Here is a 23,864-nt window from a genome sequence, read left to right as displayed (position 1 = left end):
ATTACAAAGAATTTTAGATAGTAAAGCCTCTATTTTTAAACCCAGGTCCCTTTCCTGTTAAGTGAAATACCGAAGTGAATTTTAGGGAGGGGTCCTATGATTCATGCTTAATTGCTAGTCAAGTTCTTCCTGTTTACTCTTCTTGGTGACTTTGATCAAATTGCTCAACTCAGCTGGGAACTGAATTGTGTGCTGAGAGGATTAAGTAAGGACTGTCTGAGGTTTTGGACTCAGACACACCTATTCTAACACAGATGGCATCTGTACAGAGTTCCTTGTGAATTTAAGTACCATCTCTATTCTACAAAGGAAGAGGTCTTAGAAGCTTGAAAATGTGCTCATTCCATCCTTCTTACACTTGCTTCCTTTTTCTTTCTGTATCTAATTTCTCAAGAGTCTTTGGATGGCTCTTCGTGTGCCTGTGTCTGTAAGGATTTCTGTGAGTGACTGTATCTGTGTGCACGGGGCTATGCACAGGCATGCATTGCGGTGAGCATGGGCGGGCTTGCACAATACGTGCATGTTATCTCGTGTCAGTATCATTGCCCTATGACTCCTTATAAGCATGCATGTGTGCCTTAGGTGGGACTGCATGTGCGAGAGTGTGTGCATGTGTACCTCTGTGAAGTATGTATGCATGGACATGATCACCCATGAGCCTGTATTCTAAGTGTGCGCATGCTTGTGAGTGTGAGATGTGCCTTGTGGTGTGTTCCTGTAGGATGGGTGTGCACAGGCGTGTGCAAGCATATGCTAGTGTGTGTCCTTCATCTGTGTACCTGTGTGCTTGTGTATGTGCATTTGTGGGGTTGGGTGGGTAGATGAAGTGATTTTCAATTGTGTGTGTTGTGTGGGAACTGGACAGACTGTCTTCATAACCTCGTTCACGGTTTCACACCTTTCTCTGAGTGAGACAGGGTGTCTGTGGCTTGCACCCTCTTTCAACTCAAAGTGAAGAGCTTTGAACTCCAGCCGGGGACAATGTCATTTTCACCTTGCTCCCTTCCCCGGAACACTTCTGTTTACCGTGTTGCATGGCAGCCCAGGTGAAGCTCACCGGTTTTCATTGGTCTACTGTGCATTTCTCCTGTGTGAATACTTTCTACCCAAAACCAAAAGCACCTTAGAGGATTGGTCAGTCAAGAGCAAGGCTTCGAACATTTATTTCTACTGCTCCGTGATCTTCCTGTCTCTCTGTTATGTGACGGTTTTGGCTCCCAGGTAATATCACAAGTGACTTTGAGTTTCTTTGGAAAAGAAAGGCATAAAATAGTCTTTGATATGATCTTTTACTAATATGACCATTTCAAGAGCATCAATAGTTTCTTTTAAAGGAACTATTTTTATATAATCTTTATGAAGTTCATTTCATGCCTGTGTTTAATGTAAACTTAGTATTCTTTGGCAAAAAGACCAGAGTAGACTTTGCAAGCCCCTTTCTTTTCCTCAGGGACAACTGCTCGCCTTTGAGACTTACCTTAAAATGCTTTCTCTGATATTTTTAGTGTTTGGGGCATGGTCATTTTTTTTTTTTTATTTCCCTTTCTCTTCTTCTTTTCCCACCCATTCTTCTTCTTCCTCTTTCTGGTGTGGTTAGTTTTCCAAACTAGCTTTTTCTGGTCTGTAAGTATTTTGCAAAAAAGCACTGAGTTGACTCTCAAGAGAGGCCCGAAAACAAATCAGGGACCAAATGTGTATCAGGTCTGACCTCCTGATCTTAGAACTATTTACTGGAGACTTCTGAATTTCTGCAAAATTTTAGTTTGTCTTCTACAATTAGGAGCCATCTCATGTGGTACTTTTCTTCCCCTCTATTTTCTTTGTGAAAGACTGAGATTTTTACTGAGTTCTGCATGCCACTAAATTATATAGTAGGTTTACCATAAGCCCTTACTGATTGTCACTGAACATTCATGAAGAACATTTTTTTTTAAACTGATTTCTCCACCAGTTCAGAGTTGCAACACATTCATGTAATTGATGTGCTCCCACATTGGACCAAAACATCTCAATTCTAGATTATCCAAGAGTAAACAATATGCTTTAAAAAATGGCCATTAGCACTGCAGACATCGAAAGTATGCAGACTGCACAAAAATCGCTAGCCACGTTTGTTTCGCCAAGTAACATTCAGTGATGTTGGCATCATGATAAAACAAGAAATGGAAAAGAGTTTCCCATTATTATTTCAAAGAAACACAGACTTTCAGGGCTTCTTTCAACCCCTCTTCAAGAGGAGTATGTGCAACTCCTTGGAAAGAAATGCTGGCAGATTATGTGCTTCAGATGACAATGTCAGAGATTGGACTTGATCAATAGGATGGCTGCAGTATCACCTTGGTTTGCCCTTGATTTCTGGCTAGTCTTTCTGGTCTTCCAAACCCAGTTCAGGTTTGATTGAATATCTCCTTCACTTTCAGCATGATACACCCTTCATCTTCTTCTTTATCCCTCATTTTACCCTTTCACTAGGATGGCAGAGTGATTTCTGCTAGAGTAGAGGTTTAAGGTGTTACCAGTACCCAGGGAAGGGTTCCCTGGGAAGTCCTAGGTCCAGATTATGGAGCAAGACCCGAGAGTTGGCAAGCAAAGCCAAGGTTTATTGAAAGCAAAAGTTCACTCTGGGAGAACAGAAGGGGCCAAGCTGCAAAATAGCTCAAGGCCCCGTCTATACAGTGGAGCTTGCTTTTATTCGGCTGTACTAGTTCTTCCCCTTTTCCCCTGGGTGGATTTGAGGTTGATTGACACCTTGATTGACAGTTGAATCTAACATAATTGCTTTTCTACTGTGCATGCGTAAATTTCTCTTTCCCTGGGAAAATGCACACAGGGGGAGCGAATCCAATATTAATAATGTGATAACTAGCCAACAGGCTAACTTTAGGTCAGCTCTTTGGGCTACTGCACATGCTCAAGATCCAGGACTTTCTGTTCAGCGCCTGGAATTCCCTTTGTGCTTCACCATCTCGCTTCCTTTAACTGCAAGTTGGCCCTGGAAGGGATTCTGGCAGCACATTAGATAGCTCTTCTGGCCTTCTTTCTGTCTTTTCTGTCCCTTCCCCATGCTCTGTCTCTTACCAACAAGAGGACACCTCCCAGATCTGTCTGCATTTTCCAGAATCCGTTCACGTCAGCTGATGTTAGATAAGGTTCCTACTTGCCAATAAGCTTAGACTCTGAAGACACACAATGACAATTCTTTCCCTTGAATTAATTGTAGTTGTTAAGTCTTTAGGTCAAACCAGAGGAACGAGAAGATCTGTGGGTTTCTAATTAATTGTCACACCATAAGAACTTAGCTGCTCAGGGTAGTAGTCAAATGAAAAAACAAAAATCAGAAAATATATTTTTAAAGGCGGGAACATTCTGAATTTATTCCACAGCCCATTGCTCTTTCATCTCTATGTTCACACAGATTAGCTGGAAAAAATGAAAGTAATAACAAGTTGGCTAATGGTGTATGCTTTTATGTTCATCCGGCCGTAGCTAATTCTACTACAGCCATTACTGAGGATGGATGGCACTACAACCTTGGGTCACCTGGAGTCTGATTCTAAAACTCAGATTCGCTCTCCTACATTAGGAACAGAAAGGTCGGTGGGAAATTATATTAGAAGATGTAAATATAAAATCAACTGCATGCTTAATTGCAAAACCTTTCTGGGCCAGGATGGACAAAACCATTATCACGGATACACTGGAGAGCAAGGTGGGTGGAGACCCGTGACTCTTTGCCAAGAATGAGGGCATCTCGTCCTGGTTTTTCTTTCCCTTGTTCCAAAACCACTTACCCAGTTTATCTTTTTGACTTCAACCAAATCCTTTTCATAAGTATCCATTGAGTGTGCAGCCGTACTGCCCTGAGTGTGCCCAATCTTGTTCAAAGAGGCCACTGAGCCACCATCAAATGCCAGACCTTGTGATACCCTCTCTTGAATACTAGTAGCCAGTAAGTAGCTGAGGTGAACCATGAATGTGTGCACAAGTTCTCAAACGTGGAGGGTGGAGGTATCCTCCTGTTTTGTCTCTCCCTGGTTTCTGGGTAGAGCCGTTTCTGGGCTTCTAGTTGGATTTGCCTTGTGGCACTGCTCTTGCTGATGACTCTCTGCACCTGCTCTGCCTGTGTTCTGGTTCCTGCCTGTGTCCTCCTGCAATCTGCTTCTCTGCCTGCTTAGGCTCTGCCACCTGCTGGCTCCCTTCTGCATAGATAAAAATCCCTTGTCAGGATCTTCTTGGAAAAGATTCTCTAGTCTCCCCATTTATTGCCTTCAAATGTAGGGCACACATATAAAAGCCCCAATCACTCATTTAAGGAATCCTTCATGCATGCGCTTCCCAAGAAAAATAACGAGCCAAGGATTAGGCCCTCCTGTTACACAAAAGGGTCTCGTGTCCACCGAGAGGCATTTCCTATCCTGTAAAAAAGGACTGAAGGAAAAGTGGGAAGTACCAAAAGACAACCTGACTCAAACACTAAGCCACTGAATTTTCTAAAAATCCACTTGTACAGTCCACAAAACAGCCACCTATTAGAAAACTATCAAATGCCTAACTTCTGATAATGTCACTGGGTATTTTATCTCGTTCTCTTAGATTTGATTTTTAGGTGAATAAAATATCTCTTCTATTAAGGCAACATAGATAACATCCCATCAAGCAGAGGGGTCTCCCTGATGGGCATTGTTAGACTTTTAACAAAGTGGACAAATTTTGACATAAATGAAATAAATTTAAGAGATAAATGAACTTTTACTAATCGAGAAGAACTAGTTTTCAGGAGAGCCAATTATTATTTAATTAATTCACCAGTCTTTAAAAGGGTGCCTGTAAATTGATAGCAGATGCTTTAGAATAATTCGCTTCCCTCAATCGGCTTATGCAGCTGCGCTGGGTAGGTGGCGCCCCGCTTAAGGTCACTGCTGCCATTGCCACATGATCATAAACTCCAACGACTGCCTCCTAAATGAGTGAAATTTTACTGTGAAATAATTCTGCCCATGTCTGCCAGGCTCTGCAAATGCTTTGAAATATGCCAGGAACCCCCATCCTGGTGAGTTTCTAGGAACTCAACTCCATTATACAGTTAAGGTCACCAATTCTTTCCTGGGAATGACATATAAAACCTCTCATCTGAGGCAAACGAGGCAGATTAATGTTGCAGAAAGCATATATCGTCTGGGTTACAAAATCACAAAAGCTGTCTCTTGAACAGAGAAGCCTTCCCTTTTTTAGTTGCCCTTAATTGCAAGAAAAATCTCCCCGTAGCCTAATATTTCTGACTAGTACAAAAGGGAAATTCGACCTCATAGAAATCAACCTTGATTGGTGGGGGGATTTTAGTAAACTTGGCTTGCTGTCTAGAAAGCAGAAGTATAAGTTATTTTGACGGGACTCAGTGGTAGACGATTTTATTTTCAGAACTAAAATAACATTTTTCTCACAAGGAAGGTTCTCAAAGTAAATTATGAGACTCAATAGACTGGGGTGTGTGTGCGGGTGGGTGGGGGGACCACAGTAAAATCTCTTTGGGCAAATAATTATTTTAAAGCAACATATCCGAACTGGTTGTCATAGGTGCCTGTGCACATGGGAAACTCCTACCGTGTAAAAACCCAGGTGCCCTTTATTTTACTCTCTGTCTCCCATTTCTTCCTCTTCTGCAATTTGTCTCCTGATCCTCTTTAAATATAGTTTTTTATCCTGTCACACGGCTACCCGATTTTCCTCACTTTGCTGCAAGGGTATCCTCTGACCTTCCTCTGTGTATTTAACACCTTTGCCGTGATTGCATTGGTCTGGACGGCCGGCCCTGAGGGTAGCCAAGGCTAAGTACAGCTAATGAAGAGTTGCCTCCCATCTGGAACCACACATTCTGACAGCTTCCCAGGTCCCCCAGTAGCATTTAGAATAACTGGAGGGGGTGGCAGACAATGGCCGTAATATAAACCCCCCTCCCTCCAGCATCTCTGGGGAGATGGTAACAAGCGTGTAAATGCTTCCTACAGGCAAGGAACTGTAGGGGGGCCCGAAGAGGCTGCAAATCTTCAAAAAATCCACAAATTGGATTATCAGTTCTTAAGGAGCCAACCATTGTAAGAAAGAATATGCCTTAAGGCCTGGAGTTCAGATGTCACTCAAAGCAGGAAGGAAGAAATATTCATAGAGCATTTCCTTTTTATTAGCTTTATAGCACAAGGTCAAGAACAGGGACTGAATCGGCACTTTCTGTAGGTCTGACCTGAGCTAGTTGTCTGGCCGCATGTAAGTAATGGAAGCTCTCTACTTCTTAGTTTCCTCATCTACATAATATCAATAATAATGTTCCTGTGTCAGATGCTTAGAACAGAGTGCGACACATAGTGACCGCGATGCAACTGTTTGTTGTCATTGGGAAATATTGATTCATGCATGCTACACCACGCAGACTGTGCTAGCAGCCAAAGATAAAATGGAGAGGGATTCAAATTTCCTACTCCAAAGATCCCTGTTGTACGCAAGGTGGCAAATGCTAAGATAGAAGAGGTCACAGGATGCAGAGGAGGGGCAGGAGGCCAGAAGCAGACAGACAGTAGGGAAAGTTGCTTGCGGGAGGGGCGGTTCAGACAGATGTGTGCCTTAATGCTGCAAAAGCCTCCATCCCTGACCTCCCTGTGGTGCACATCCACATTAATAGTGGAACTATTAAAGCTCGGGAGGGAAATCCAGATGCAACCAGGAATGGTTTCTACTTGAGAATTTCTGATCAATCACCTAAGGAGATGTTGGAGGAAAATGGTCTGACTCTCAAGTCTACACTAATTTGTTATGATGTATTTTCTCATCCTTAATCAAGATGCACTTCCCATATACCTTGTGTATTTGTAATGTTTTACATTTTCTTAAAGTAAGTCCCTCTGACCTAGGTGAGCCTCAGATCCGCAAAATGTGACTCCACCTCTATTCAAAAGAATGAATCAGTTGTTTTTGCAAAGTGAGGGCCTTGGGGGTTCACTGAAGTTGGAGAAGCCACATTAAAGCAAGATATAACATTGTTGACCAAAGGCCAAGGTCAACTAGGCCAGAAACTTAGGCAATTGCAAAGGATCCCACATACTTCTCTTCAATAGAGCAATTAAAGTTTGCTTCCATTTTTTACTTTATTCTTCAAGAACTGAATTATGCAGGTATCTGGGTCTTTGTTTTAAGTAGCATTGATTCAACTCATCTTGATTTCTTTCTTTCCATTCTTGGAAGAATCATGCCAAGAGGGTGGGCTCAGATAGCCTGTGGGTCACTGATTATACAAGTGGGTATTTTGTCCAGTAGTGGAAAGATGTGAGAAGATCTGTCCTCAGAACCGCATGGCATGGGCCAGGTTGTGGGGTGCACCTGCGATCCTATTAACTCCAGAGCTGGAGTAAGTAATTCTCTGGAGGCTAGATACTTCTTCAGATATTCCAAAGTGAAAGAAAAACCCAGCCGGATGTGGTGGTGCACACCTGTAATCCCAGCAGCTCGGGAGGCTGAGGCAGGAGGATTGCAAATTCAAAGCCACCCTCAGCAATGGCAAGGTGCTTAGCAACTCAGTGAGACCCTGACTCTAAATCAAAATCGGGCTGAGGATGTGGCTCAGTGGTTGATTTCAATCCTCAGTACCAAAAAAGAAAAAAAGAAAAAGAAAAACCCAGTGTTCGTAAGGATCCCTTACTTTTATTCTTTCTTATCCTACGTTTCTTTCAACACTGCCAACTTGGAGGCATGACTTTTAATCTGCAAAACTGCCGATTATAAAATTATTTTCTGAGGGTACAATAAAAATAATAGACAAACAATAAAATCCTTGTAGTGGGGTGCACTTCAAATAAGTCAATCCAGCTTGCTGAATTTATGAACTCTTTTGAAACAGTACATTCTGATCCCAGATTCGCTTCCCAGAAGGGAAAAGAAAAGGAAGAATGAGAAAAACAAATGCAGTGGAATTCACACTCAGTTTACGATTAGGATGTTCTGCACTGACAAGCCTCAAATGATTCTTCTGGAATCACAGAGTGCAGCCCTTCTTATAGGCGGGCAGCCTGGGAGAAGCCACAGACACGGTACCCCCAGCCACCCTGCAGATCCTCAATCAAGAGATCAACGACCGTTGTCCTCCCAAATGAGCTTTAGAAAAACTGGGTTGTTTTTCCAAAATGGAGGGAGTAGATGAGACTGCTCATTCTCTGGAAAGGAATCATGTTAATGAAATGACAAAGAGAGCCTTGTTCATTTTAAATACCATAACGTCCATCAGAATTGGTAATAGAGCACATAATCGTCTCTTTTCTCTCTCAGTCAAATCTCTGCTAAGGGGCCGGTCTCTCCCGTCTTCCTAATGAGAAAGGAAACTGGAAGGAATTCAGTTTCATGATATTTAAAATTCTTCCCCAGGGCACATGGGCTCTATAACAAACACAGAAATCCATCGCCACGTAAATAAGGTCCTTTACATAGTAAAGCAAACAGAAATAACGGATATCAGTCAAAATATTGTGCTACTAGAAAAATGACATTGATGTTTTACTTAACTGTGTTTTGCAATTAGTTTTCAATGACCACGGATATTACTTGGTTGGTTGCTTTTTAATGACTGTGTTACCCGTTCATATGATGTTGTCGTACGTCTATGTCAATATATATAGGCAAAATTAGAGTGGAAATAAAGCATTTTTTTGTCTAGTAGAGTTCTTCTGTATATTTTTCTATGCTTTGTGCATTTTGCATAATAGATATATTTCTTTTTGGTTTTGGTGATAGATCTGTCTGATGGAACTTGCAATTCTACAACACCAATACTTTTGTTCATTAAATTATATACCAGAATAAAACTAAACCTTTGTTGTTGTTCTTGTTGTTGTTTGGTACAGGACTTTTTATTTCTCTGGTTGTACGTGATGTAGTTACACCACATGATGTCCATCTCATTCCACCATCTTTCCTGCACCCATGCTCCTTCTGCACCCCTCCCTTTGCTCAAAGTTCCTCCATTCTCCCTATAACCCCCCATTATGGTTCAGCATCCACTTATCAGAGAGAACACTTGGCCTTTGGTTTTGGGGGGATTGGCTTACTTCGCTTAGCATGATATTCTCCAACTCCATCCCTTTACCAGCAAATGCCATAATTTTATTCTCTTGTAACACTGAGTAATATTCCATTGTGTGTATATACCACAGTTTCTTTATCCATTCATCTACTGAAGGGCATCTAAGTTGCTTCCACAGTTTAGCAATTGTGGACTGAGCTGCTGTGACTACATCACTGTAGTATGCTGTTTTTAAGTCTTTAGGGTACAGATTTAGTTTTTTTAGAATAAAACGAAATCTTTGATGAGTGAAATGTTTATAAGTGCCATTTCATGTCCCCGAATGGGATGACATAAGAAGGTTCACCCAGATCATTATGTTTTAATTGTCTGACCACTGGGTGAACAGTGAACCTGGCTCATAGAAAGTAATCGAGAGCCTCTGGGTCAAGGTAGCTGCCCGACAGAGGAGCATCCATCATCCTTCCATTGCATCTAAATCTTTTCAAAAAAGAGATAGATAATCCTTTTGTTTGTTTTTGTTTTGTTTTGTTTGGGAAAGGGAAACGTGTTTGGTCCTAGAAGCGGAGGATCTTTCTTTCGAGCAGCTTCTGCTGGTACATCTGGTTTCATGTCACAAAGAGATGGGTCGATCAAAGTATGAGTCCATGTGCGTCCACTGGACGGCTTTGTTGAGGAAATCCATTCAGAACCTGCAGGTGTGTACCTGCCTGCATTTGAAGTGGGCCTGTGGGATTCAGATGTGATAATGGCAAAGTGGATGAGTGATAGCTCTGGGCGTCTGTTTCAAGGAAGTGCTTTGCTGAATATAGAAATCAAATGGAAGAAAACAAACAGCACTTTGTGAATCCTATTCTCCCCGAGCCTGATGGTTCCTTGCTCCTCGGTGCTTCCTGAAAGACGGCAAAAAGGTCAGCTGGTAACCTTCCATTGCCCTCGGAGCTGGGAGATTTTCTTCTTCTTTTAGACAAACAAACTCCCGGGTACTGTGTACACTTCACTCTCCAGACCTGGTTATCAGCCCGAATGTGCCTGGTTATTTCTCCGAGGCCGAGTGGGTCTCTGCCACTTTATCCAATAAATGGTTCCGTTCTTTGATTTTTGTGTTTTTGCTTTTTTCTTAACGGCTTAGCTCTTCTGATTGAATCGGAAGCACAGTCTCATGAGCTTTGCAATTTCATTTCCAGAGCACTGCTTTTGTTTTACCCTGTTCAATGACAGCAGGACTGGCATGTCTGCGCAACCCTGCTACTTCTCCATTCTGTAAAGGAGGCTCCGGGTTCCAAGGCCGGGGTTATGCAGTTTCTGTGAGATTAAGACTCACGTTGCAGGCTTAGAGAAAGCAAGTGGGCTCAGACTGGCTGTTGTACTTAGGAAGTGAGCTATGGAGAATTTAGTTACGTTTCCTCCTCTGTTAGTGACAATAGCGACCCTCCTCTCATAGGACCATTGTGGGAATCAAAGAAGATTTTGCTAATAAACCTCAGCATTAAAAAAACTGCTCAGAGGCCTGGGGCTGTGGCTCAGTGGCAGAGTGCTTGCCTTGCATGCATAAGGCCTGGGTTCCATCCTCAGCACGACATGTAAATAAGCGAGTAAAATAAAGGTCCCTCAACAAGTAAAAATATACATTTTTAAAAAAATCTGCTCAAAGATGATTTTTTTATTATTATTTTAAGTTTTCTTAAATCAAGCATTCTTAACTTTGGTGACCATCATTCCTTGCACATAAATTGGGAAGAATAACAGTTTCTTGCTAGGATTATTGCAAAGATTAAATTAATGAGCCTTGGACACAGGAAGTACTTAGATGATAGTTACTTTATATTATGTTTTTTTTATTGTTATCATTTGAGATTTCTGAACCTCAGTGCATCCCAAGGTGCTGTTCTGTGTCTTGCCGTTGTCTATAGAAGGAACCTACTGAATTCAAATCAATAGTGCTCTATTTTCTTTTGCTCTGTACATAGGAAGGGCCAAGAGATATTAGGATTAAGCAACTTTCTTTTAAAACACATGCATAAAATTAAAAGAAGTGAGTCATTTGGGGCAAAAAATAGTGAGTAGTTAGTGGTCCCACTGATGCCTGGGAATGAAACAACCCATTCATTGATGGGATTCCCTGACTGCCAGGCTGTGTACCAGGTCTTGCCCGCCTGTCAATCATGTTCCCCACACTACCATGGTGTGCCACCTTTTGACATAGTGGCAAATGACTGCCTTCGCCTTCAAGCTGAGCATCTTATCTTCTTGCCACGACACACACATTCCGGTAACGAGGCTGAAATTGCCCGTAAGCAGATCCCCAGCATCACATTCTGAGGAAGATCAAAACAGGAGAACAGGCCAACATTCCTCACCCCTCTACATCCTGGTGATGGGAGGGAGCATTGTTTCTATGCCAAGAAGTCAAATCCAGTCAAGATTCCTGAGCCGAGTTCTGACTTCCGCAGAGCCGAGTTTTAGGAGATGGAGGCATTTGATGGACAGACTCAGCTTCCTTGGCCACCACTGAGCCTGGTTTATTACACAAGGGACAAGCAAGAGTTAGGATAGAAGGAAATGCTACCCTGATATTAGAGGAGATGAAGGAGGGTTACTGAGGGAAACAGAGTGAGGTAGTGACATTGGCTGCTCACTTCAGTGAAAGGTACAGTGCAGCCTAGTTTTCATTAAAGGAATGGATCACAAGTCCCACTCCTGTGAGGGGAAACAAGGAGGGCAGGGTTTTGCACATGGTTGTGAATAAGTATATAGGTAAGAAATGGAGCAGAGTCTCCTGGCTTTTTCTCTGTGGCTCTTTTATCTGACACAGCGCAGCCCAGCTCCTCTTATTCCCAGTGACAGAGAAGCAAAGGGATACAGCCGTACCCAAAAGGCAGACTTCAGTGACAATAACATTTGATTTTGCTTCCTGAGAGATGCTCTTCTGAAAACATCTCCATAGTTCAGCATCGGATCAGCCAAACCACGCTGATGAACACGAAAACCAAGTCTAAATTCACCCAGCGCTACGTGTAGCTGTGAAAAATTGCTAAATGTGTACAAGAAACATCTTGATGTAAATTAACCTCAACTTCCTGTAAAGATAGTATCAATTATTCATGACATAAATTATGCAACCAAGCTGCCAGTAGGTACTGGATAGAGTATACAGAAGGAAATATCTGTGCATATATGCTTATGTGTGTGTGTGTGTGAGTGTGTGTATGTGCTTGCACAGATATCCATACATATATTCATGCATGTATATATCTGCTAATAGTCATAGTCATGCATATACGCATTTCATGTATGCATGTAAATACACATACATGATACATCTTTGTAAGTACACATTTTGGTGCACACACACACACACACACACACAATTGTACACCTCCACAAATGAAGTAAAGTGGTGCAGTAAAAATCCCTGAGCTGAGTTTGGAAACGTGGACTCCGGCCACCTCGTGTGAATTATTCACTGTCCCTCCAGGGCCCCCACCGCCTTCATGTACTTGGACCAATGTCCTTGATAAGTGTAGAGTGCTTTCTTGCTGCATCCCCGGCTCCTTTCTTACCAGATGAGCTACAGATGTCTTATTTAGGATAGGCAGAGAACAGCAAGCGTGGGGACGTGCACGTATTGATTTGGAGGAGTGAGGAAGCACTGCCCCAAAGCCCTTGGCCTAGCTCCCACAGCAGACTGTCTCTCCATGCCTGCAGAACTCTTTATATGTTGCTCTGCCATGGTTACTATTACTTATTTGGTTATTAGCTAACATTTATCCGAGCTACACTGCAAGGGAGTACTTGCATTTTGTATAATGGTTTCAATCCATTTTTATCAATGCCCTGTTATGATTATGCAAACTGTAGAGATTAAAAAGTTAGGCAGAGAGATGGTAATTAAGTTGTCTAAGGTCACACAGCTCGGGTGTGCCAGAGCTGAGATCTGAATTGAGCCTGTACTGTTAACTGATACCCACTACTGCCACCATGGGATATTTTTAGGATTGTGATAGATGCAAAGGGGGTTCTGTCTCAAACACACAGAGCATCTTCAAGTACAAAAATCAGGTTTTGATATCTATTTCCACTCTCTGAGACTTCTTGGAAAAACATGGGAACTAGCTGTGGGACCTCGAGCCAGATTCAAATCTGTTTGCTTGTCCTGTGAGTTTACATAGAGTACTTAGTACTTTGCTTAGTACTTTGTTAGTGTTTAGTTATTGCTGCTATTAGAAGTGTTGTAAGGAAAGAACTTATAGGTTCACATCAGAGAGGACTGAGTTTGAATCCTGCATGTTTGTAGCTCACCTACCTCGTAGGTTTCTCTGGTGTATTGCTCTCTGTTTAGCAGGGTTTTGTATTTGTGGGTGTGGGGTGTGCATAAATCCATACATGCATGCATACATATAGATGCATACTTATGTGTGTGTGTAAAATATCTTAAATCACATACAAATGGTGGGGGGAGGAGAGAATATTAATATTGAATAACTTCTGGATCTACCTGGCCTCACAGGGGAAATCTAATTTAAAACAGGGGAATCTAATTTACATGGGCAAAATATATAGCTACAGATTTGCTCATCAGATCAATGTTCATGAAAGGGTAAAACAGAAGAAAATCTAAATATACAATAGTAAGTAATTGTTTAAATTGATTATAATATACCTATGTTGGATGAAAAGCTATAGCATAATTAAAATCATGTTTTAAGGAATAATTATTTGAAAAATCTTCATAGAAGCTTTTTAAATAAGGAAATCAGTCTCTAGGAGAGATTGTATATCATAATCCCAAAGCAGAAAAAAAAAGTCTATAAATAGATACGAATAAGTATGCACAATAGGAAAGACTTAGAAGAAAGTGTTCATAGTGATCATTTCTGTGAGCGATGCTGACAGTGATGTTTATTTTCCATGCTTTTGCCTCATGGGGTGTGTGTAACATTTCGCGTATTTACAACAGAGCCACGTGCATAAGTTTGCACACATGTACCTACAAATTATGATTGCAGTGTCACTGCTTAGACTAATGGTAATAAGTTATTTTATAAAGTAAGAAAAAGCACCTCAGTGTTTTAAGAAAATTCTTCTAATTGTCTTCCCCTCCAATCTGGTCCCCGAGCTCTTCTCCAGCCCCACAAAAACCCACCATGATCTATCATCTCCTTCTGCTCTCTCTCTGTCTGCCCGGCCAGCCGCATGTGTCTGCTGAACCCAGCGTCTACGCTAACTTTCCACAGTAGCCTTTTCCATCCATCACAGACCACTGTCGATGGCTGACCTCTTACTTTCCAAACCATCCTCTCCAGCCCCACAGTTTCTTGTTTGCATCATGAGTGTTCAAAGGTGCCTGTGCTTCCCGTCTTCCCTCTCGGAAATCCCATCCTCTTTCATCTGGTCCCCCTCGTGGGTGACTACCGTTGCTCAGTGGACCCTCCACACTGGCCAGCCTGATTCCCTCATCTCATCCAGGTTCTTGCCGTAAATCTTTCTCCAAATGGGGAACACGAAGCAAAGTGGTGCTTTAAGATACTCGGAGTCTGCTTGCTGCTGAATGTCCTACAACCCCCAGACGGCGAGGCCTCCTTCACCTGGGGCAGACCAGGAGAATGAATGGACACTTGGGAATCCAGAAGTCAATGCAACCCCTTGATGTATGTACTCGCCATTGGTCACTCTCTTTACTGGTTATTTTAACAATAAAGGGGGGGCAGGCGTAGGTTTTGATTGAGCCCGTGAAGGTTGTGTGAATATGTATTTCTTTTTCTTTCCTTTAAAATAAGAATGTCAACTGCTAAACCACAGTAAAGGTGGGAGAAAATATGGCAAAGTCTCGGTTTAAGAAAGCAGAACAATCAACTGTGGGACTTCTGGGAAGTTATAGCCTCTCTGGTTTTAATTCCCTCATTGGTAAAATGTAAATAATAGCTACATTTTCAGTTATCTTTTTTTTTAATCAATTTTTTTTAAGCTGGGGATGGAACCAGGGGTGGTTTAACATTGAGCTATGTTCCCAGTCCTTTTAATGTTTTCTTTTGAGACAGTATCTCACTAAGTTGCTTGGGGCCTCAGCTAAATTGCCAAGGCTGTCCTCTAACTTGCCATCCTCCTTCCTCAGCCTCCCAAGTCGCTGGGATCACAGGTATATGGCACTGCAGCCAGCATTAAGTTCCCTATTTAGGTACTAAGTGAAATCTAATTTAAAGTGCTTACTATAATGCTTTAAATGGCAAGAATGGATATACTCTTATGGGGTGGTGCTGAGAATTGAACCCAGAGCTTTACTGCATGCTAGGCAGGTGCTTTACCATGGAGTTGCTAAGAATCTTGTTAAGAATCTTGGCAGGAGGACCTTATCCTCAACTATGTCGTTGTGAACAAAACACAATCCCATCTATCCTTACAAAAGAGAAGCAGAGGAATTAGGACGCAGACACACAGAGAGGAAGACAGACGAAAGAGTGGGTGATATGAAGACAGAGACAGAGATACGCATCATCTATCCACAAGCCAAGGAATCGCTGCCCACACCAAGAGCTGGAAGAGTCCAATAAGAGAGTCCCCTCTGCAGCCTGCAGTGTGGACAGAGCCTGCTGTCACCTTAATGGGAACTCAAAAAATCTGACTTCAGATTTCAGGGCTACAGAACTAGGAGATCATATCTATTCTTTTGAGCCAACCGACGGGGTAATTTGTTATGACGCCAGTGGGAATCCAATACAGATTTTTGATATCTGCTGTCATGAATTCCTAGTAATGTGGAAGCAGCTTTGCAGTTGGGTAATACATAGAGGATGGAAGGACCTGGGTAAGTGTGATAGAAAAAAAATCTAGTTTTCCTTGAATAGGCTCTTGGTAGAAATATAAATCTGAAGGAGAGTCTAGCCAGTACCCAGAGGGAGCCAAGCAGCATGACAGGGACGTCGTCTGTGGGTTTAGGAAATGCACAGACGATCATACACAGAGAGTGGGTGGAAACATGTACATTCAAAGCACTTCTGGGAGAGTTCAGGGGGGAATGAGAAACGAGTAACAGCACACCGGAGGAAAGGGATCCTTGTGGTCAATTGGCAGAAAATTTGGCTGAAAATTTGGCTGAAAATTCTCACTATTGTGTCAGATTAAATTTTAAAAAAAATTAGGTCCTGTCCCATGGCCTGGGTTTGAGGTAGGCTCCGCCATCCGGGCTTGGGTACCTACTCTCTGGTGTCACATCAGGACAAAAATCAGCTAATGGCACATTTCTCAGGACACACCCCTGTCATTAAGCAATAGCATGACCCTGAATCATTTTGAATGATACTGTGTGCACTCAGCAAATACTTGTTGATTTGAATGGAAGTCCCCCCTAGAAATGTGCAGATTGGTGTCAGGACCTCACCCCAATAGCCTCAAAGGCCACATTTCTGAAAGGTCACCCTCTTCCTCCCTCCCTCTCTCCCCCACATACTCAGAGCATGTAAACACTGCTCCAACAACAAGTTTAAAAATGCGACTTGATTGATGGTGACTCTGCAGCAAAGAATGACATGGAAAACCACATATTTACATGGTCCACACACAGATCGAACAGGAGACTCCCAGAAGCCACCCTGGGAACTCGGGAGGCCCAGAGCCACCCACATGCTGGACATGGTTAAAGGGGAGAGCACCCAGCCCCCAAGGACGCTTCTCAGCGGATTCATGGCAGGAAGAAATCCTTTGTTCTTGGTGAGGCTTGGTTCACACTCCCCGTAAACCTTGCCTGGTATCAGAATGTTGTCTAAAGCACCAGCTTCCACCAAGGGGAGGGGAAAGCCCTGTCCAAACCCACGAGGAATCTTTTTTCTTCTTTTTAATCATCTCCAACACTGCCAAACACCTCCTCTCTCCGAGGAGTTGGCTTCTTTGTTCTCACAGTTAGGAGGAAGTCAGGGGAGGGGAAGAGCAGTCTGCTCTCAGCCAGGAGCAAATGCAGTTTTGCAAGATAACCAGGAAAGTCAGGCTCCTCCACACCTGTGACATGCTTTCTCTGGGGACAGTTTCACCCTAGGCCTGGGTCTGCCTCTGGCCCCAGGCCAAGCTCCTGAAAAAGGCTAAATGGGTAACTGGAAAAAAAAAAAAATGACTGAAATCCAGGAGGACTTGATTCATAAAGCCCAATTAGGCAGCCTAAATATTGCATGCAAGCAAGGAAGGGACTGAGCCAAGCCTGGGAAAACAGGAGCATGCTTTAGGATGGTGTGGATGGCAAACTGGGCCCCCATCAACCTGCAGAACCACGGGAATAGCCCATGCATATTTTACAGAAGGAGATCAATCCGTGGTACATGGAAAACAGCTCTTGGTAACACATGGCTGTTTCTCTCTCTCTCTCTCTCTCTTTTTTTTTTTTTTTTTAGAGTGCATTTTACATTGCTCATTTCCACTTAGAATACAGAGATGATGCATTATTAGGGAAGTGGCAGGAGTGGCCAAAGGAGTGGGTGGTCCCTTTCCTGTCCGTCACCCGATGCCATGGCTCATACCCTGTAACACAGGTTCACAAGAGAAAAGCATAGCAAATTCATTGGACCAGGGTTTTACATGACAAAGGAGCCTATGGATTGAACCCATAAAGACCTAGAGTGAATTACCTATTTTTGTTGATGAAGCGTAGACAGCAGCGCTGTGGAAGAATAATTGGACAGGAAGGGTGTGGTCTGTCACTAGGCTCAGAGGGGACCCTGTAAGCCCCGCCTGTTGAGATGCATCTTGGCCTCTTTGGGCCCAGGGCAGTGTTCCTGAGTGTGAGGCACGATCCTATCTGGCATGAAGGTTTATGTCCTGCAGTTGAACAAAGTAGGTCAAAGAATCTCTTTATGGCCTACTCTTCACACTGCAAGTTGAGGGGATGTTAGAGGGATCTTTTCCATTTTACAGCTGGTGTTGAGGAAAAGCATCATTGGTTTGTATGACCTGCCTTGTGGAAGTGTGCTTCTAGTAGTGTCTGTGGTCTACCTTGGTAAAGAAGAGGGGTGGGAGGCAGGAGGACAGAAGAAGGGAGAGAGTAACTCTGCCACACATGCTGCTTCAGAGGTCTCTGCCTCAGAGTCTGGTCATCTGACCCACCTCAAAGCTAGGCTACCACATTCCTTGGAAGCGCTGGGCTCCAAGGCTCTATTATTTTATGTTGTTCGCTAACCGCCCTAAGATGTGAGGTGAGACGGAGAGAAAGATGAAGGAGAAGGGAAAAACCTGCTTCAAATCTTGGTGTCCGTCATTATTGGAGCCAAGTATGAAGTCAGGACCACCATCCATCTGTTCATGAGATGATGTTGCTCTTTGGTCAAACTCTCCAAACTCCACCTTTCCTCTGCAAATCAACATTTTTCTCTTGAATCTCATAGTTATCGAAAAGAGACTGGATCTCAGCTCTCTTTTCAGATGGAGATGGGAGTCAAATGATAAAGCATTTAAACAAGATCTCAGCCAACATTGTAAGGGAGCTGGTGCCCTAACCTGGCGACTCCCTCGGCTGTATCAGGAAGGTGATCCTCCCACGTTCCTCGGGTCTACAGAAAACTAGCTCCCGTGTGCTGCCATTGGTCCTTCGACTCACTGGGAATCTGCTCTGCCATTGGTTGTTTGCTAGGTCACCTCAAAAGCTGCAAAAAGAATAAATACATTCGAAAAATGCCTGCCCTCAAGGGGCTTCAAGTCAAGAGGAAAAGAGTAGAAACTCCTGAAATAATTAGAAAATACAACAGGAAAATAAGCCGAGGACATCCCCTCCTTCTAACCCGCTTTTCTCCTGCCTTGGGTCACGTCCATGGGCACGTCCACAGGTTGAACATGAGCTGCTTCTCATCTGTCTGGGGTTCGACCAGCTCATTTCACTTTCTCTGCACCAGGAGCAGCCTCGCCCTTGACACATCCTCTCCATGGGAAGGAGCAGTGTGAGTCCGTTATTTATGGTCAGGGCTGGAGCTCAAAACACACGTTTCAGAAGGAACATGCCCAGGGCTTGATGGATATGGGAATGTGGAAAACTAAAGGCAGCGAGGACTGCAGGGTCCTCAGAGAGGGAACCCGAAGAATGGCCACCATTCATTCACTCAGAGCACAGGTGACACAGAGCCCAAATCCTATATTGCAGGAAGAGTCACTCCTCCCTACCCGGCACTCCCAGCTGAATAGGTTCCTACCCCTGATCTTGAGCTGCTCATCATCTTCGCCTTCCTAGGTAGCTCCTGCTCTTTGTAAAATAAGAGCAATGAGAGGAAAGAAGGCGGGAGGGGCCGAGGATGGTGAAGGAGAGCAAGAGTGTTTACAGGGAAGTATGGGGCACGAAGGTGAGAACAAAATGGGAGTCATGAGCCGCGCACGTTGGTGCCCACCTGTAATCCCCCATAATCCCAGCAGCTCAGGAGGCTGAGGCTGGAGGATCTCGAATTCAAAACCAGCCTTAGCCATTTAGCAAGGCGCTAAGCAACTCCGTGAGACCCTATCTCTAAATAAAATACAAAATAGGGCTGGGGATACGGCTTAGTGGTTGACCACCCCCGAGTTCAATCCCCAGGAACCCAAAATAAAAAATGGGAGTCATAAAAGATGACAGATTGGGGCAAATATGGTTTTGCAAAATGCTGATGTGAGGGGCTGGGGATGTGGCTCAAGCGGTAGCACGCTCGCCTGGCATGCGTGCGGCCCGGGTTCGATCCTCAGCACCACATACAAACAAAGATGTTGTGCCTGCCGAAAAACTAAATATATATATATATATATATATATATATATATATATATATATATATATATATATATTAAAAAATTCTCTCACTCTCTCTCTCTCTTAAAAAAAATGCTGATGTGAATTTTAAATGAACATCAGTTTTTCTTCCATGAGAAATGCAAGTGTATAGATACTCTACAGTTTGCACTGGGTCTGGCTCTCAGGCTGGGTTAATTTGACCAAGATTGGATCCTACCACATGGATGTGAGCTTGCTCACAGGTCACGATAGGTTGGCACCTGCAGAGGTACTGCCCTAGGTACCTAGTGCAGAGTACTGATCAGGAATGGCGGTGAAGTTAAATTCAAATAGAAAGGCAGGCATACAGAATCATCACAATCCTAGGTGACAGTCTGCGAGGATCCACGGTGCTCTTAACATGGCACTGCTTATTCTTCAAAGCAACCTTGCAAGGTTGTTATTTCCAGTCCGATGGTGAGAGACGTGACCACAGAGTCTAGGTTCTATTGAAAAGAGAGCTGAGAAGTTACCAATGGGAGAAGCCAGGCATGATGGGGCTGGAGAGGAGCAGCCAATAGAGAAGCACTAAGCAAAACACTCGGGACGTCAGGGAGACATGGGACAAGGTAATGAAGGGCAGGGTCACATTCCAAGAAGCCAAAGAATATGAACTGACAATATCAAAGCTTAGGGAAAATTTTTATGAAAATAGAGGCTCACAGATCTGTTCATTTTGGCAATATATTTGCTAAGTCATTGCAAAGCTAATCACGAAAATGGAGGAAAACTTTTGAATAACAAAACATTGAGCCTGATGGGGAAGGAAAATCCAGCTGAGATGGAGGACCCATGGCCCCAGGCACAGGGCTCCCAGGACAGTGAGTGTCCAGCTGCTCTGGGGTACGTCTTGCTCCCTTGGATCACCATGTTGGTGGTGCCCTCCAGGGTTGTGCCTGTGACCCTGAGGCAGTGGGAACCAGCATCTTGGGAGGCTGAGGCAGGAGGGTCACCAGTTCAAAGCCAGCCTCAGCAACTTAGTGAGGTCCTAAGCAACTCACGGAGACCCTGTATCTAAATAAAATGTAAAAAAAAAAAAAAAAAGGGCTGGGGATATAGCTCTGTGGTTAAGCGCCCCTGGGTTCAATCATGGATACCAAAAAAGAAAAAAAAAAAAATACTAACATCAGACTCTGTAGAGAAGGTAAAGATAGTCAGAAAAGAGACAGAGGATTGGTGACCCATTTACACATTCTTCCCAAGATCTGTTTCCAGGTGTCCTCCAACAACATTCATTTCTCCATGGAGAGAAACCTTTATCTGCTCATTAGTCATGGGTGGTATTATTGCTATTGTTAAAAGACCCATGAGTTATTGCTCTCAAATTGGCCAAACATCTTTAAAAATGTAATTTTGGTGCCTGAGATGGAGTACATAATAATTGCACACTCAAAAAATATTAAACTAAGGCTAGACTAGAAGGTTCAGTGAAACAAAGCAGCTTAAGTGACAAAAAAAAAAAAATACATTAAAGCGTATTTCCTGTTTTTCTTTGAGTAAGTCCAAATTGTCTGATGAGATCTTGGGATAGGAATGATTCAATGGCTGGTTGAGGTCAAGGCCACGTCCTTACTCAGGTGTGCTTACATTTAGACAGTGGAAAGAGCAGAAGTAAGTACGCTGACACTGATCAGTTTGAATTGACGTAGGTGCTTTAACACTGTGGATTCTGCAGCAAATGCTTTATCCTCTATGTGGTGCTGTGTCTCAGACACGGACAGGGATGATACCTACCTCACTGGGACAATCAGGTGGGACAGGCATGTGAAGTACCCGAGTAGCAGGACAAGTGGTTGTCTGAGAATTCAGGGTAGTCATTTTGATCAAAACCAGGAGTTCGATAAGGAGATCAAGAACATTTCTGAAATGAATTCTATTTTGCTATTTTAAGTCACACATAGAAATACAAACATTGTACCTAGGAGCGTGGTGTCCCGTGATGCTTTGACACATACATTGCCTAAAGTTTAAATCAGGTTAAACTCATCTCCTTGGGCTCAGCAGTAGAGCACTTGCCTAGCATGTGGGGGGCACTGGATTCGATCCTTAGCACCACATAAAAATAAATAAAGATTAAAAATATCTGCTCAAACATTAACCATTTCTTTATGACAGAAACTTTCAAAAAGTAATTTCTTCTGGCTTTTTTTTTTTTTTTTTGATGATGATGATGATGTTGATGCTGGGCTGGATCGAAGTCAGAACCTTGGTCATGTTAAGCAGATCCTCTACCACTGAGCTATACCCCAGGCTGCTTCTAGTTTCTTGAAATGTTCAGTCAATTATTACTATCTGTGGTCACTTTCTGCACAGTAGCCCACTGCCACTTTTTGCTCTCATCTGACTATAACTTAGCCCATCCATCAACCTTTCTTCACCCACAGATCTTCATACCTCACATTCATCTCTACTGTCTCAAGTGATGCTTAACTTAAAACGTTTCCATCTTGATGTTGATTACAATTAAGGCGTGTTTCCAAAGTGCCATTCTATAATGCTGATCTAAGGCTACCTCCCCACCTAGGGCTATGTCGGCTATCATTCTTGTGAAAAGCATGAGACAGCTTCGTTTACATTCACACGATTGATTATGTATGTGGAGACAAAGTTTATTAAAATAAAGTGATTGACTTGATTGTATCCATTTGCGTTGAGGGACCTGGGGTCGATGGATGAGGTCGGCGGGCGGCTGCTTCTTTCCTGTTGTGAGTTTTACGGGCTTTGATCAATAATTCGGAAGCCGCTGTATGTGGACTCACAGAAGCTTCGCTGCAGAACACAGATCTTAATAACACTTTGCTGGCTTTCCAAACTGTGATTTCATTTAAGAATGAATGGACACAAATGCCCTCTCATTAGCTAAATAGAATCTAATCGTGCCTTGTGCTATGGTTATTGAAAGTTACAGGTTCGAAGAATGGTCTGGGCTTAAATCCTGCCACTGCTATTCATCCTGTGTCCCAAGACAAGCCATGGCCCCTCCAAACTTTAAATGGTTCACGAACACAATGGACAATAATCATTCCTAACTCATACCTTTGGAGGATTAGACAAATTATATTGAAGTCAGGAGGAAGAGAGAAGACTGGGCAGGTAGGGAATTGGCCCCTGGGGGACTTCCTCAGCAGCAGAGCATAGAGGGAGGCTGCAAATACATTTTTGCTGAGAAACTTGCAGAAGGGTTATTTTTAAATCGGGGCATACCTGACCTGGAGCCCACGGCCTCTCCACAGAAGGAAAAGTAAGTGCCCGATCAATACGTTGATTGAATCAACGGCTGCAAGGATGTCTCATGGACACGGAGAACCTTACGCAGGACTGAGTGGGCAACTACCTTCCTTAATGATCTATATCAACCCCTGGACAGTAGTCATCCACTGGCCGACCTCTCTTGGGACCCCTCTCTTTAGAGGAGATTCCCTTTCTTTCTGTCTAGTACTCTGATACATCCTGGTACTTTTCACTCCCCATTATGTGTCCATGGATTCCAAAGGACTGACCTGGTACCCACACTTCATGTGACAATATTTTTATTAAAAGAAGCAACAAACCACAGAGTGTGGGGTATATAGCTCCATGGGGTTCAATTCCTGGATATAGCGCACACACACACACACACACACACAAAAAAAATTCATGGTTTCAGGCCTACAAAAATGCTTTAATAATTTTTATTTTCATTGCAGTTATGATTTTTTTATTGTTCTTTGATTTTTAAATACTTAACAAATGTCTTTAGAAATTTTCTGAAAAACAGCTGGGCATGGTGGTGCACACTTGTCATCCCAGTGTCTTGGGAGGCTGAGGCAGGAGGATCTTGAGTCCAAAGCCAGCCTTGGAAATTTAGCAAGGCCCAAGCAACTCAGGGAGACCCTGTCTCTAAATAAAATACAAAATAGTGCTGGAGATGTAGCTCAGTGGTTGAGTGCCCTGGAGTTCAATCCCCAGTAACACTCCCCACCCCACCCCAACCCCCCCAAAAAAAGAAGAGAGAAAAAGAGAAAATTTTCTGAAATGTAGCACCCTAGTAAAGATT

Source organism: Callospermophilus lateralis, chromosome 20 (assembly GCF_048772815.1).
Source record: "Callospermophilus lateralis isolate mCalLat2 chromosome 20, mCalLat2.hap1, whole genome shotgun sequence".
Lineage (NCBI taxonomy): Eukaryota > Metazoa > Chordata > Mammalia > Rodentia > Sciuridae > Callospermophilus > Callospermophilus lateralis.
The sequence above is the reverse complement of the archived record's forward strand: the minus strand, read 5'-3'. Positions refer to the sequence as shown.